General features: G+C 41.1%; 2 pseudogenes; both read left to right on the plus strand.

Moving 5' to 3' along the window:
• Nucleotides 1-3,607: 3,607 nt before the first annotated feature.
• On the plus strand, nt 3,608-3,957 carry LOC102869436 (annotated as a pseudogene).
• Nucleotides 3,958-7,583: 3,626 nt separating this feature from the next.
• The window catches only part of LOC102869850, a 15,178-nt pseudogene continuing 10,750 nt past the window's right edge, over nt 7,584-12,011 (plus strand).

Raw genomic sequence — 12,011 nt, forward strand, 5'->3', positions numbered from 1 at the left:
GACTAGCACTTTGTCTATTATAGTGTAGAGGTTAGGAACCACAAGATGTAGAGGCTCAGCTATGTCATTTATGGTTCTTAAGTCCTGGAGCAAATTCCATCTACCACTGGGTTGTTTTACAACTCGGAAGTTCGCATGCAAGGTAGAGGTGAAGTAAGGATTCTGAGGCTCCATCCAACATACTTTGGACATGTTGTAAGGAGGGACCAGTCCTTGGAGAGGGACATCATGCTTGGTAGGGTGGAGGGACAGCGCAGGAGGGGAAGACCCTGTATGAGGTGGATTGATTCAGTGACTGGGATAATTGGGATGAGTGTATCAGAGAGAGTGCGATTGGCACAGGACAGAGCAGAGTTTAGGGTGGTTGTACATAGGGTCGCTATGAGTCGCAAGTGACTTGATGGCACATAACAACAACAACATGTGTGCGCACATAGTCATGCTGAGAAAAATCTAAGTCCTCTCCTTGTGTCATTTCTAGCACCATACACTGCCCCCAGGACATAGTGGACATTCACCAAACTTACAAATAAGTTAATAGATGCAAAGCAAGGGGGCTGGGAAGGGAAGTGTTGAAGGAGAATGGAATGTTGTGACTCTCATTTTAAATTCTTTGTGGAACAAAGCATGAACATTTGTCTTTTTGGATTTATTTTTATTTCCCCTCATGGTACCACTGAAGAGAAACTCAGTTGTTTTTCTTTTCTTTGGTAGATTAGAGGAAAAAACCCCACAATTGCCTATGGTAAGATGTAGGGAAATATAGGTAGTTGATGATAGTGAGGACAAATGCTTGGGTCACAAAACAGACATGAGTCCTGCCTTCCAGGAAAAGGTGATGAGGAGGTTGTGTGTTCACCAGTGAGCTAACCAGTTCTCATTAGTCTTATGACTTGGTCATCCGGCGTTTTTGTGAAAGAGAAGGACTTTGCTCCATCTTCCTGAAGTCTGCTCAATAGATATCCACGTGGCTGTCATCACACCTGGTGTACTCACCCTCCCTGACATGTCTCTAGGTCTCTGAGAAACATAAAGAGAAAGATGGATGAAGAGAGTACACAGAGCTTTATTGGAACTAGAGGTGATGCGCTAGGGTACTCTGAGCATGCAGCCATGAGGGGTTGCAAACAACATCCCATGTACATACTGCAATAATGTTGTTAGGTGTCATCGAGTCAACTACGGCCCATAGTGACCCTATGAACAGCAGATCTGAACCCTGCCTTGTCCTGTGCTGTCCTCATCAACCCTGGTCTACCTGAGCCCATTGTTATAATCACTATGTCTGCCTCATGGAGGATTTCCCTTTTTTTGCTGACCCTCCATCTTTCCGAGTCTTTTTCTAAGGACTGATGCCACCTAAACACATACCTATAGTATGTGAGATTAAATGTCACCATCCTTACCTCCAAGGACACTTTGGATGACCACACCATCCAGGACATGCCCTCAGCCTTTGCTGTGCCTTGAAGCTGGTGGCCTGGAGGTGGGTGTTTGGGTCAGTCTAGTGCTGTCGGAAAAGGTTACAGAAGCCTGTGTATAACCTGAGTAGAAGACCCACCATATCAGAAATTCCTCCTTGTCCACTTCTCTAGCTTCCGTATTAATGAATTTATTTCAAGAGTGATTTGTCCTTTGCGTATAAGAAAAGTTCTTCCTAAGACAATGTCAGGAAAATGAAAGTTCGTTTTCCTTTATAGGCTTCTCTCTCTGGTGGTAACTGTCCTGTCCACTGCAGTGAAGGATGGACACAGGCATCATCTAACTCTCAAGAAACAAGCTGGGCAGCTCTTGTTACGAAGTTTGGACTTTTTGCTTCCTCTTCCTGGTGTTTGTGAATCTATTGCCCTTTCTATGGCTGCCTTTCAGTTTGATGGGCTCCACGCCAGGATTTTTCCTTGGCCTTTAAGCTGCCTACTCTCTTAGAGGTCTGCTGCCTGACATTCCAAGAAAAAAAATCTCTCACATCCTGTCAGCTTTCCCCCTGAAGGGGCTTTCCTGAAAACCTTGGGACCTTCAGGTAATGTGACTGAGTGACAGTGAAAAGGTGTTCTGTGGTGCAGTGGCTAGCACTTTCCCTCTGACCTAAAGGTCAAAGACTGAACACATGAGCCATTCCACAGAAGAAACGTGGAGCTGTCTGCTTCTGTAAAGAGTCAAAACGAATCGAACCCACCTGTGTATGCCTGTCGCTCACATTCTCTCTGCCGTTTAGTAGGTTGGTGTCTGTAACGCTCATTGCTAAAATTATCAAAGTCTTTCTCAGCATCTAAATCCAGTCTGAACATATACTTTTATGAGCATAAATGTGTTGTGGTGTTGTTATGTGCCGTCGAGTCGCCTGTGACTCATAGCCACCCTATGTACAACAGCCCTAAACTCTGCTCTGTCCTGTGCCAATCGCATTGCCTCTGACACACTCAGCTCAATTATCCCAGTCACTGAATCAATCCACCTCCTAGAGGGCCTTCCCCTCCTGCGCCGTCCCTCCACCCTACCAAGCATGATGTCCCATAAATATAGCATGTTAATAAATAAAATGCTAGATATCCCAGGGTCTCCTGATGTCCAGAGTGGTGGCAGAAAGTGTATGCTTGACCTTTGAATTCTGAGAAGCTTCTTTCCTGTGGCCCTTCTTCCTTAGGCCTTGGTATCATGTCCTTCTGCATTTCTCTTCTAGCCTTTGACCATTGCTGGCAAGTCAATTCCAACTATCAGTTACCCTAGGTAAGTGAGACTAGACCATTCTTCACAGTTTTCAATGGCTAATTTTTTCCTAGTGCACCAGGCCTTTCTTCTGAGATGCCTTTAGATTGCCTAACTCTCCAACCCACCAAGTGCATTAACCCTTTACACTGCCCAGTAACTTCCCTTTAGCCAATGTTGTTTACGTTGTTGAGTGCTGTTGAGTTGGAACTGACCTATAGCTGATTCTGCAGTAGATTTTCAGAGGCAGTTAATTGCAAGGGAGGAGATTACCCATCTTTCTCCCCGGAACAGCTGGTGGATTTGAACTATGGGCCTTTGAGATTGCAGCACATCTTCTTACCACTGTTATTGTTGTTACGTCATTGAGTCCCCTGCAACTCATAATGACCCTCATATTGTGCGTAGCACAATAGCTCTGAACCTTGACCTATCTTGAGCCTGTTTCATTGTCTCTGACACACCTACTCCCATTATCCAGTTATTGTGTCAATCCATCTTATTGAGGGCCTTCCTCTCTTACACTGTCCCTCCACCCCTTCCAAGTATGATGTTCTTCTCCCAGAACTGATCCCTCCTGACAACATGCCCGAAGTATGTAAGATGAAGTTTCAAAATCATTGCCTTCAAGGAGCAACTTGCTTTTACTGTCTCCAGGACAAAACTGTTTGTTCTCTTGACAGTCCATAGAATGTTCAACCCTTCCCCAACACCACAGTTCAAAGGCATCAATCCTTCATCTGTCATCTTTAGTTATTGTCCAGCTCTCCAATGCATACTAAGTAATGGCAAAGACCATGGCCTGGATCAGGCACATCTTGGTTGTCTTTTTTTCCATCCCTCCCTGGTCATTTTGTCAGCAGTGGTTGGTCGAGGGTTGGCCCATACCCAAGGCGAGAAGATGGTAGCTCTAAAAAAGAAAAAAAACAACCCTCTAGTGTCAATCATCTCTAGGCTTCAACTTGTTATGAAAATTAGAAAATATTTACTATGATACAAGCAGACACTAGAGATCAGGCAAGAAAAGCCAAGTTGATCATCCTCATCAACAATTGCTCAACCTTGAAGAATTGAAATGGAGACTGCATTGTGTTGGCCCAAACCGGTGTTCATCACCACAGTGGCAATACTACTGTACTGGGCACAGCATGCAGGAAATACTATAGAGTATGCATATTGGCTAACATTGACCCAGGTGACTCTGATATCATTAGAAGTAGGGAACAGACTGGTAAAAAAGAAATGGTGTAACATTTTTCTTCAATAAAATTGGCCAGAGTTTCTTTTAAAACACAGCCCCTCTCCCCCTTGATTCTCTTTGGCATGACTGAATACAGGCTAAGTACTTAAACTGGAGCTCCACACACACTCAGGAGAATCGAAAGGATAGAAACCTAATCTCGATCATGAAACACAATCATCCGATTTAGAAAAGACCTCATTTTTAGATTAGTATCTCTCTATAGTTATTTCCTCAGACAGCTCTTCTCCTGCCCCGCAGGCAGGACATCTTTGATTCTACCTCTTGGACGAACCCCTAAGCAATGGTAGGCTTCTCGAAGTACACACATAGAAAGTGGAGGCCCACAGAGACAAATGTTCCTCCTCCCACTTCTTATCTCAGGGGCCTGTTCTGGCTCTATTTTCTCTCTAAGATCTCACCTTATCATTACAACAGAAATATCCACGCCCTTCATGGAAGAGTTGACTCAGCCTGTGTGCTTGCCCTGTGTGCTTGGTTATGGCAAGTGTCACATTCTAAAGTAGCAAGCCTAAGAGTCGCAAAAAGAATTAGAGGAGGAGATTATCACATCACCCTTTCCTAGTTTCCAGAATGGCAAGTATAGATTTTTCTAACAGAGAATGAAGAAATTGTATTATTTTTCTCTCTTTCTCTGTGTGTTTGTGACTCTCTATCTTACCTAGTAATGTAGTCAGTTTACCGATTCCTTGTGGTAAAAAAAGAAATAAATGATAATCATCTTGAGGGATAACTGAAGTTTTCGGACTGTTGAAGTCTTCCTTGGTGAAGTTATTTCTCAGATGATTGGTTTCTTGATAAATGGAGAAAAAACATCCACAAGCTAAGCCCTGGAATGAAATGGAGGGACCCCGGCTGCTCTTGACCTGGGAAGTTCTGGGGAGGTATGTTCTCAAGACGGCGGGCATTTCTTTTTAGCTGACCTAAAGATAATAAAAGTGCACTTCAAAATATGAGGCTACCAGTGCTTCACTGATCACAAGCAGACAGGAGTTGTTTTTAAGGCTTCATCTTGTTTATACCATGATGGTATTTCAGATTTATTTGGACCAATTTTTTCTTATCTTTGGTCAAAATGTTCAGAAACTCAGCTTGTGAAAAGAACAACAAAGCCCTCAATGCCAGAGTAAATGTGACACCAAAACTGATTGCAGCAATAATAAGAACAAAATTCACTCAGACAGACAAGTTTAAAATAGGAGGACTCCCTGTGGAACTGAAATGAAGGGATATCAGATGAAAGAAGTCAGCGTCTCTAAGGAAAGTGCTAGTTTATGAGGAGATTTTAGACAAAGCAATCTGCTCCTTCTTTTGGCTAATACTTTAAATGGTGATACAATGTTAAAATATTAGGATTAATTTGAGGTATGAATTAGCAAGTATCAAATTTCCAAATGTTTATTTGAGATATATTTCTTTCCCTCCTTATAAGGTTCAGATATTTCTTAAATGTGGTAAATCTCAAATGTGCCTGCATAGAAATAATAGATTATTATGCAGCAATTACAAAGAGTTAACTCTTAAAATTCGTGCTATTGATCTTAGGATTAGAGAATGTGAAGTTAGTTAAAGGGCATATAATTTAAAAACAGGAACCAATGTGAAATCTGACTGTAGTCTGGTTTAGAAATTGTTGAAAAAGAAATATCATTTAAACTTTCATGATGTGTTGAAATAAAAGGGTGTGTATGTGTGTGTGTGTGTGTGTGTGTGTGTGTGTTTAATTTATTGTGGTAATATCTGGGCAACAAAACATTTGCCATTTACCTGGTAAGCAGACAATTCATTGGCATTGATTATGTTCACTATATCATGCAATCGTCACTAGTCAATTTACAGAACTTTCCCCTCATCTCAGACAGAGAAACTTTGTACCTATTAAGTGATAAATTTCCATTTTTCTTCTCCTTAACAACCCTTAATTCAGCAAATACACTGCTGTCAATTCTGACTCACTGAACTTCCCTATAATTTCTGAGACAGTTAATCATACTGGGATAGCCTGCCTCATTGTCCTCTTACACAGCAGTTAGTGAGTTTAAACCACCCACTGATTCTTTAAGCAGCCCAGCACTCAATACAGCCCCTGGTAACCACTCATGAACTTGATAGTCTCCCAGCACTTCCCCAGATATTTCGTATACAGCATCACTAGTTATTCATTTTGTGGACCTGAAGTGTTTTTATTAAAAAAAAATTATTTTTTATCACAGTTTTATTTGTTGCAGAGTAACTGTGCAAAAAGGAAAAATTTCAAATATATTTCCTTAATTTCTCCTATTAGTATCTTCCATTTCTACATATTGCTTGTTATAGTTGATGAATCAGTATTGGCACATTATTATATCCAGTCCATAATTCACATTGTAGTTGTTGTTGTTGTTTAATGCCGTCAAGTCATAGACGACTCATAGTGACCCTATGAACGAACAGCCTGAGCACTGTTCGTACATAGAGTTTCCGGAGGCAAGCCATTTCGGAAGTGGATGCCGCTCCTGCTTCGAGGCTTGATTTGGTCTGGAAGCTCCAGCCAACACTGTCCACCATGGGTACCCATTACCACGACTGGCATATCACTGTCACAGTTAGGGTTCACTTTTTATGTTGTATACCAATTTCAACAAATGGTGCTTACATGGACCTACTAATTAGAGTGTTTTCTAAAGATGATTTTAACATTTAATAAAATCCTGAGTTTACATAAAAACCTAAATAAACAACAAGCTTTTCAAATGAGTTACCTTGGATAAAGCAAGAAAAAGCTTTTGCCTAATTGGATGTTTTCTTAAGAGAATCTATGGAGTTGGACTAAAGGTGACAACTACAAAGATAATGACCTCTGATGGTTTAGTGGAAAGGACTTGTGTTACCAACCTAAACACAGGCAGTTCTAATCCACCCGCTGCTCTGCAGGAGATGATGGTCAATCCCCTCCCACACAATTTATTGCCTCTGAAAACTTGCAGAAGGTCAACTACATGTTAGTTCCAATTTATCAGTGTACCACCACCACAGTAACAATGAGAATGTAAAAGGCTGGCAGAAGATATTTAAAAAGAAGATTGAAATGGCTAATTTATAAGAATTTCTTGACAACGTTAGGATAGTGGCCATGGCAGTCTTGTCATTATTATGGTGATCAATTGGATCCTTAAGTGTCAGAGCTTTAACCTGCCTTTTGGGAGATTCTGTGATAAATTGTTAATAAAGCACTACTTTAAAGACTTGATTGTTGGACATGGCCTTAGCATGGACAATACCTGTCCGGTCAGCTCTGACTTGTAGCAACTCTATGGACAACAGGCTGGACCACTCCCTGATACTTTGCCACCCTCGCAATCACTGTCGTCAAACCCATTGTTCAGCCACTGTGTCAATCCGTGTTACTGAGAGTCTTCCTCTTTGTTGTTGGCCCATTCCTCTTCCAAGCATGGTGTCTTTCTCCAGGAAGTAGTCCTTCTTGACAACACATGCAAAGAACTTACAATGAAGTCTCACTGTCTTCAACTCTCAGGAGCACCCTGGCTGTACGCCTTCCAGTTCAGATTTGTGCATTCTATTGTTTGTTCTTCTTGGGAGAAAGATGAGCCTGTCTTCTCCTGTAAAGATTCCCAACATGGGAAACTCTATGGAGCAGGTCTACCCTGCCCTGGAGGATGGCTGTAAGTCAGGATCCAACACAGCAGGAGCTGTGTGTTTGGTGTGGATGGAGGAGATAAGGGATCTGAGAACCTCAGCCTTGCACATGCAGATTGCAATGCACAGTAGTCATTTCCATGAGAGAGATAGTAACATAATTACTTTCAGACATTTAGAAACAGATCTCTGGGCCTTTCCTCAGGGTCCTGGCTCTTGCAGGACCAAGGATGGAGTCTTGTAGGTGTGTCCCATGGTGTAGAAGAGAAAGGAGAACCTTCAAAGAAGGCTGTGGCAAAATGAGTTCCTTTATGTGGCTTTTTGCTTTGGTTCTTTGGAAAAACAGCTTGAAAGACTTTCATCTAAACTCTGAGGGTTTTCTTTTCCCTAGTTTTTTGATCCCTGAGGGTTTGCTAGGGTTTTTGTGTAGTGTTGGTTTTTTTTTTTCGTCCAGGTTAATTGACATTTTCTGGATAAATTGTAAACAACTTCATTTCATACTTTTTGTCTGGCTCTGGGCAGTAGCTGGCCCTGTGATTAGTACGCATCTTGCAGGGATTGCTCAACAAATGATGCAAATGAGATGAGTTGAAGCCTAACCTTGCTTGTGATGCCAATTGATCATTTTTTCCCCTTTAACTAGACAAGAAATGATATATGTACACAACTGGCCCTTCAGAAGTTTAGTCAAACAGAAAGAAGGAGAAAGGGTAAGAAAATAAGAGGGAAAGAGGAAAAGAGAGAGAAGGCACAGAATCTCTTAAAAGAGCTGTATTATGGGATAGAGAACTGACCTGGGGGATAATGACCTATCAAACCCTAGTGCCATCTCAGTGAATTAGTGGTGAAGGGAACTTCTGAAATACTGGACAAGGTCTCTTAGCTTATGACTCTGTAGAAGCTGTAAAACGCACATGCAACACTTGATACTTTTCCTCAAGATTAAAGAACCACCATGTGCAAGTGACAACGTATGTTGATATATGATTACAATAATAACACTATGCCTTTTTGTTTTCCAAATGATTTTGCACAGTCCTGGCTTTAACTTGACAGCCAACAAAGCTCCCTGACTACATTTAATAAGAAAATGTAATAACCCCCTTATTAAGTATTTTTGATCCAGCTTGGATTAACCTTTAACAAATGAAGCCTTAGTTGCCATATGGCTCTTTGTGATGAATGTGTCTACGTCTGCATGTATCAGAGGACCCTGGGGCTGGGAGAATCGTGGCAGTTGAAAATACCTCTAGGAAATGACTGACATTTCCAGGATTCCAGGGATGACTCCAGGGGCCCAGTGCCTCCTGACCTCTGGGGTATAAAACTGTGAATACAAAATAGCAGGTATTTACAGGCCAGCCACGTAGAAACAAGAAACTAGCTCCCCACAGATTTCTTTGTATGCTGACACCTATTTAAAAATTAAATAGAATGCTGGTGGTTTCAGATTAAAAACAAACAAAATTTCCTCTCATTGTGATGAAGTTGGATCTGACTTCTAGTTGACTTCAGTGGGTTTCTGAGGCTGCAAATTTCACGGAAGGAGATTGCCCATCTTTCACCTGTGAAGCTGCTGATTGGCTCTTGAGTGAGCAGTGCAACTTCCCAAAGACCCTACCACCTGTGTTCTCCTAGGGTTTCCTATACACCAGGGAGTTTGGGAGCAAGGGGCCATGCTGTGAATGAGTGGTTGGTATTGTCAGGGAAGTGCCCCACCTACTCAGGACAGCAGGGAAATGATTAAAAAATGTCTTCATGGCGTACTATGAAAATCTCATAAAGGTTATACTAAAGAAACCCCTCACTGACATCCAGTTGAAAGTCACACATAGCTGACCCTCCATTGAGTTTCTAAGACTGTAAATCACAAGGAGAGGATATTGTTGTTCTTTCTCCTTTGGCACCACATGTGGATTCAAACTACCAGAAAGGCTTACCCTGTGTGTTAGCAGTACAGTAACATCCTGTGGTCTGGGTCACAAGAGCTCACTGCTTAGCAGAAGATATTCCTCGTGTACAAGCTGGAAGAAAATTTAGAAGACAACCTGTAGAAAGAACATACTTCCGTATCTTCTCTATGGCGTGATTGCCTTACTCCTGTTGGTTTCTTTAAATGTTATGTTTTAACCAATGCTCCTGTAGCCTAGGGAGCTCTGGTGGTCTAGGGGGTACGGAGTTGCACTGGTACCCTAAAGTAAGGCAGTTCTAATCCACCAAGTGCTTCCTGAGAGAAACATGGGCAATGTCTACCCATGTGATTTATAGCCTCTGAAAGTCTCCCGGAAGATCAGCTCTGAGTTTGTTTCGACTCCTTGGCATATAACGACAATGCCACAACCTACAGAATGATGCTACCTGAAGTTGGTAGATGTTGTGATGTCTTTTTGATCTATTGTCTTTTGGATGACATTTTTATTTGTTCTGATTTTTATTTCTTATTCTCAATCATGGTTTTGAAGATCTATGAGAAAATTTAATATATAATGCAAATTTAGATTTTATTTTGGACAAATAAATTCATACCATGTTTATTTGCTAATATTTAGAGTTTAATATTATATCTTTTTATCTCCCGTTTTTGGGTGAACCTAGATTTTTTTGAGTCATACAAAACGACCATAGTTGTTGTTGATTGCCTTCAAGTCAAGCATGACTCTTAACGACCCTATGAACAAAAGGCTTGAAGCCCCTCTACAACTATTAACATTTATCGAAGTTCATAGGGTCTCCAGAGGCATGTTATTTAGGAAGTGGATGCTACTCCTGCTTCCAGTATGACAATAGTTACTTATTATAGACTATATTGTATTTGCATCTTACATGCTATTTCTATTCTTTTGATTAATTTATCTTTCTAATTTCATAAATGCTCATTGCAGCATTATTCACAACAGTAGATGCAACCCAAATACACAGAGACAGGTGAATAGATAAATAAAATGTTCTACACATATTCAATGAAATATGATTCTTCCATAAATAGAACTGATATTATGTATGTTACAACATGGAAGACCTTTGAAACACTATGTTGTATGAAATAAGTCTGACATGAAAAGAAATTATTCTGTGATCCTATTTCTATTAAAAATCTAGCATAGGCAAATTAATAGAAACAATATAGATTTAAGTTTACCATGGGTTAGAGGAGGAGGCATGGGAGTCAATGTATAATAAGTACCAAGTTTCTGTTTGAGACCATGGGAAATATTTTCTTAGAAATAAACAGTGAAGATTGGTTAAAATATTTTTCCCCCTAGTATATATTTGGATAGGTAGCTCTGGTGACCTATCGATAAGAAGCTTCACTATAATCTCAGAGGCGTGTGCTTTGAATACACCAGCTGCTCTGTGGGAGAAAGATGGGCAAACTCCTCCCAGGCAGTTAACTACCTCTGAAAACTGGAGAGGCAGCAGCTAAGCATCTATTCTGATTCAATGATACATAACAATGACAACAGTATATATTTGGAGAAGCTCCAATGCTACAGCGGGTTAAAAGTTGGGCTGTGAACTGAAAAGTCAGTCGTTTGAGTCCACCAGCTGCTCTGGGGGATGAATATAAGGCAGTCTGTCCCTGTGAAAATTTACAGTGTAGAACATTTACAGACTACTCTATCCCACAGAGTCACAATGAGTTGGGATCAATCCAGTAGCAGTTAATGAATTTGGCTATAAACATTCATGTTACAATTCATGTGAGGTAGGCCCAGTGAGCTCAGGGGAAGACACCATGGAAGGAGGTCCCTGCAGGAGTTTGCATGGATGTGACAGTGACTTGTATCAGCAAAGCGGCTCTTGCTGTGACTGGCCTGGCCCTGAAGCAGAGTCTTATCCTTTGTCTTCAAGATTCAGTCATGCACCACTGGCCCCAAGACAATCTGGGGAGCCTTTTCTATATGATGTACAGAGACACTGACTAGACACTTTCCAAACTCATTGTTTTTTCTCTGTCAAACATTAACACATCCTGTGGGATGAGTGCCTCAGGGTGAGTGGTGATGGTACAGGTCAGGAATCCAGAGTAAAAGAAAGATAATATCACTAAGAATAACTATTAGGAAAGTTATTTTATTTTCCCAATGCTCAATGCTCTGTAGAAAAGGAGATAATGAATAGTTTTATTTTCTTTACTGGTTTATTTTTATTTACTGTCCCTCTGAAGAACTCTGGGAACATATTGTCTTGTAATTACCAGCAGGCTCTCCCTATAAAGATTTACAGTCTCTAAAATCTCATGGAATTGACTCAGTGGCAGGAAATTTGGTACTGCCCTCTTGTCCCAGATTTTGTGACCATTCCATCCTGTGATTGCATCATCTGACTATATTTGTGTCCAGTGAATAACTGCAACAGTCAGGATTCTCCAGAAAAACAGAATGGAGTAAACACATACCCACCCCCC

Source organism: Elephantulus edwardii, unplaced genomic scaffold (assembly GCF_000299155.1).
Source record: "Elephantulus edwardii isolate Elephantulus edwardi_28Jun2011 unplaced genomic scaffold, EleEdw1.0 scaffold00054, whole genome shotgun sequence".
Classification (NCBI taxonomy): domain Eukaryota; kingdom Metazoa; phylum Chordata; class Mammalia; order Macroscelidea; family Macroscelididae; genus Elephantulus; species Elephantulus edwardii.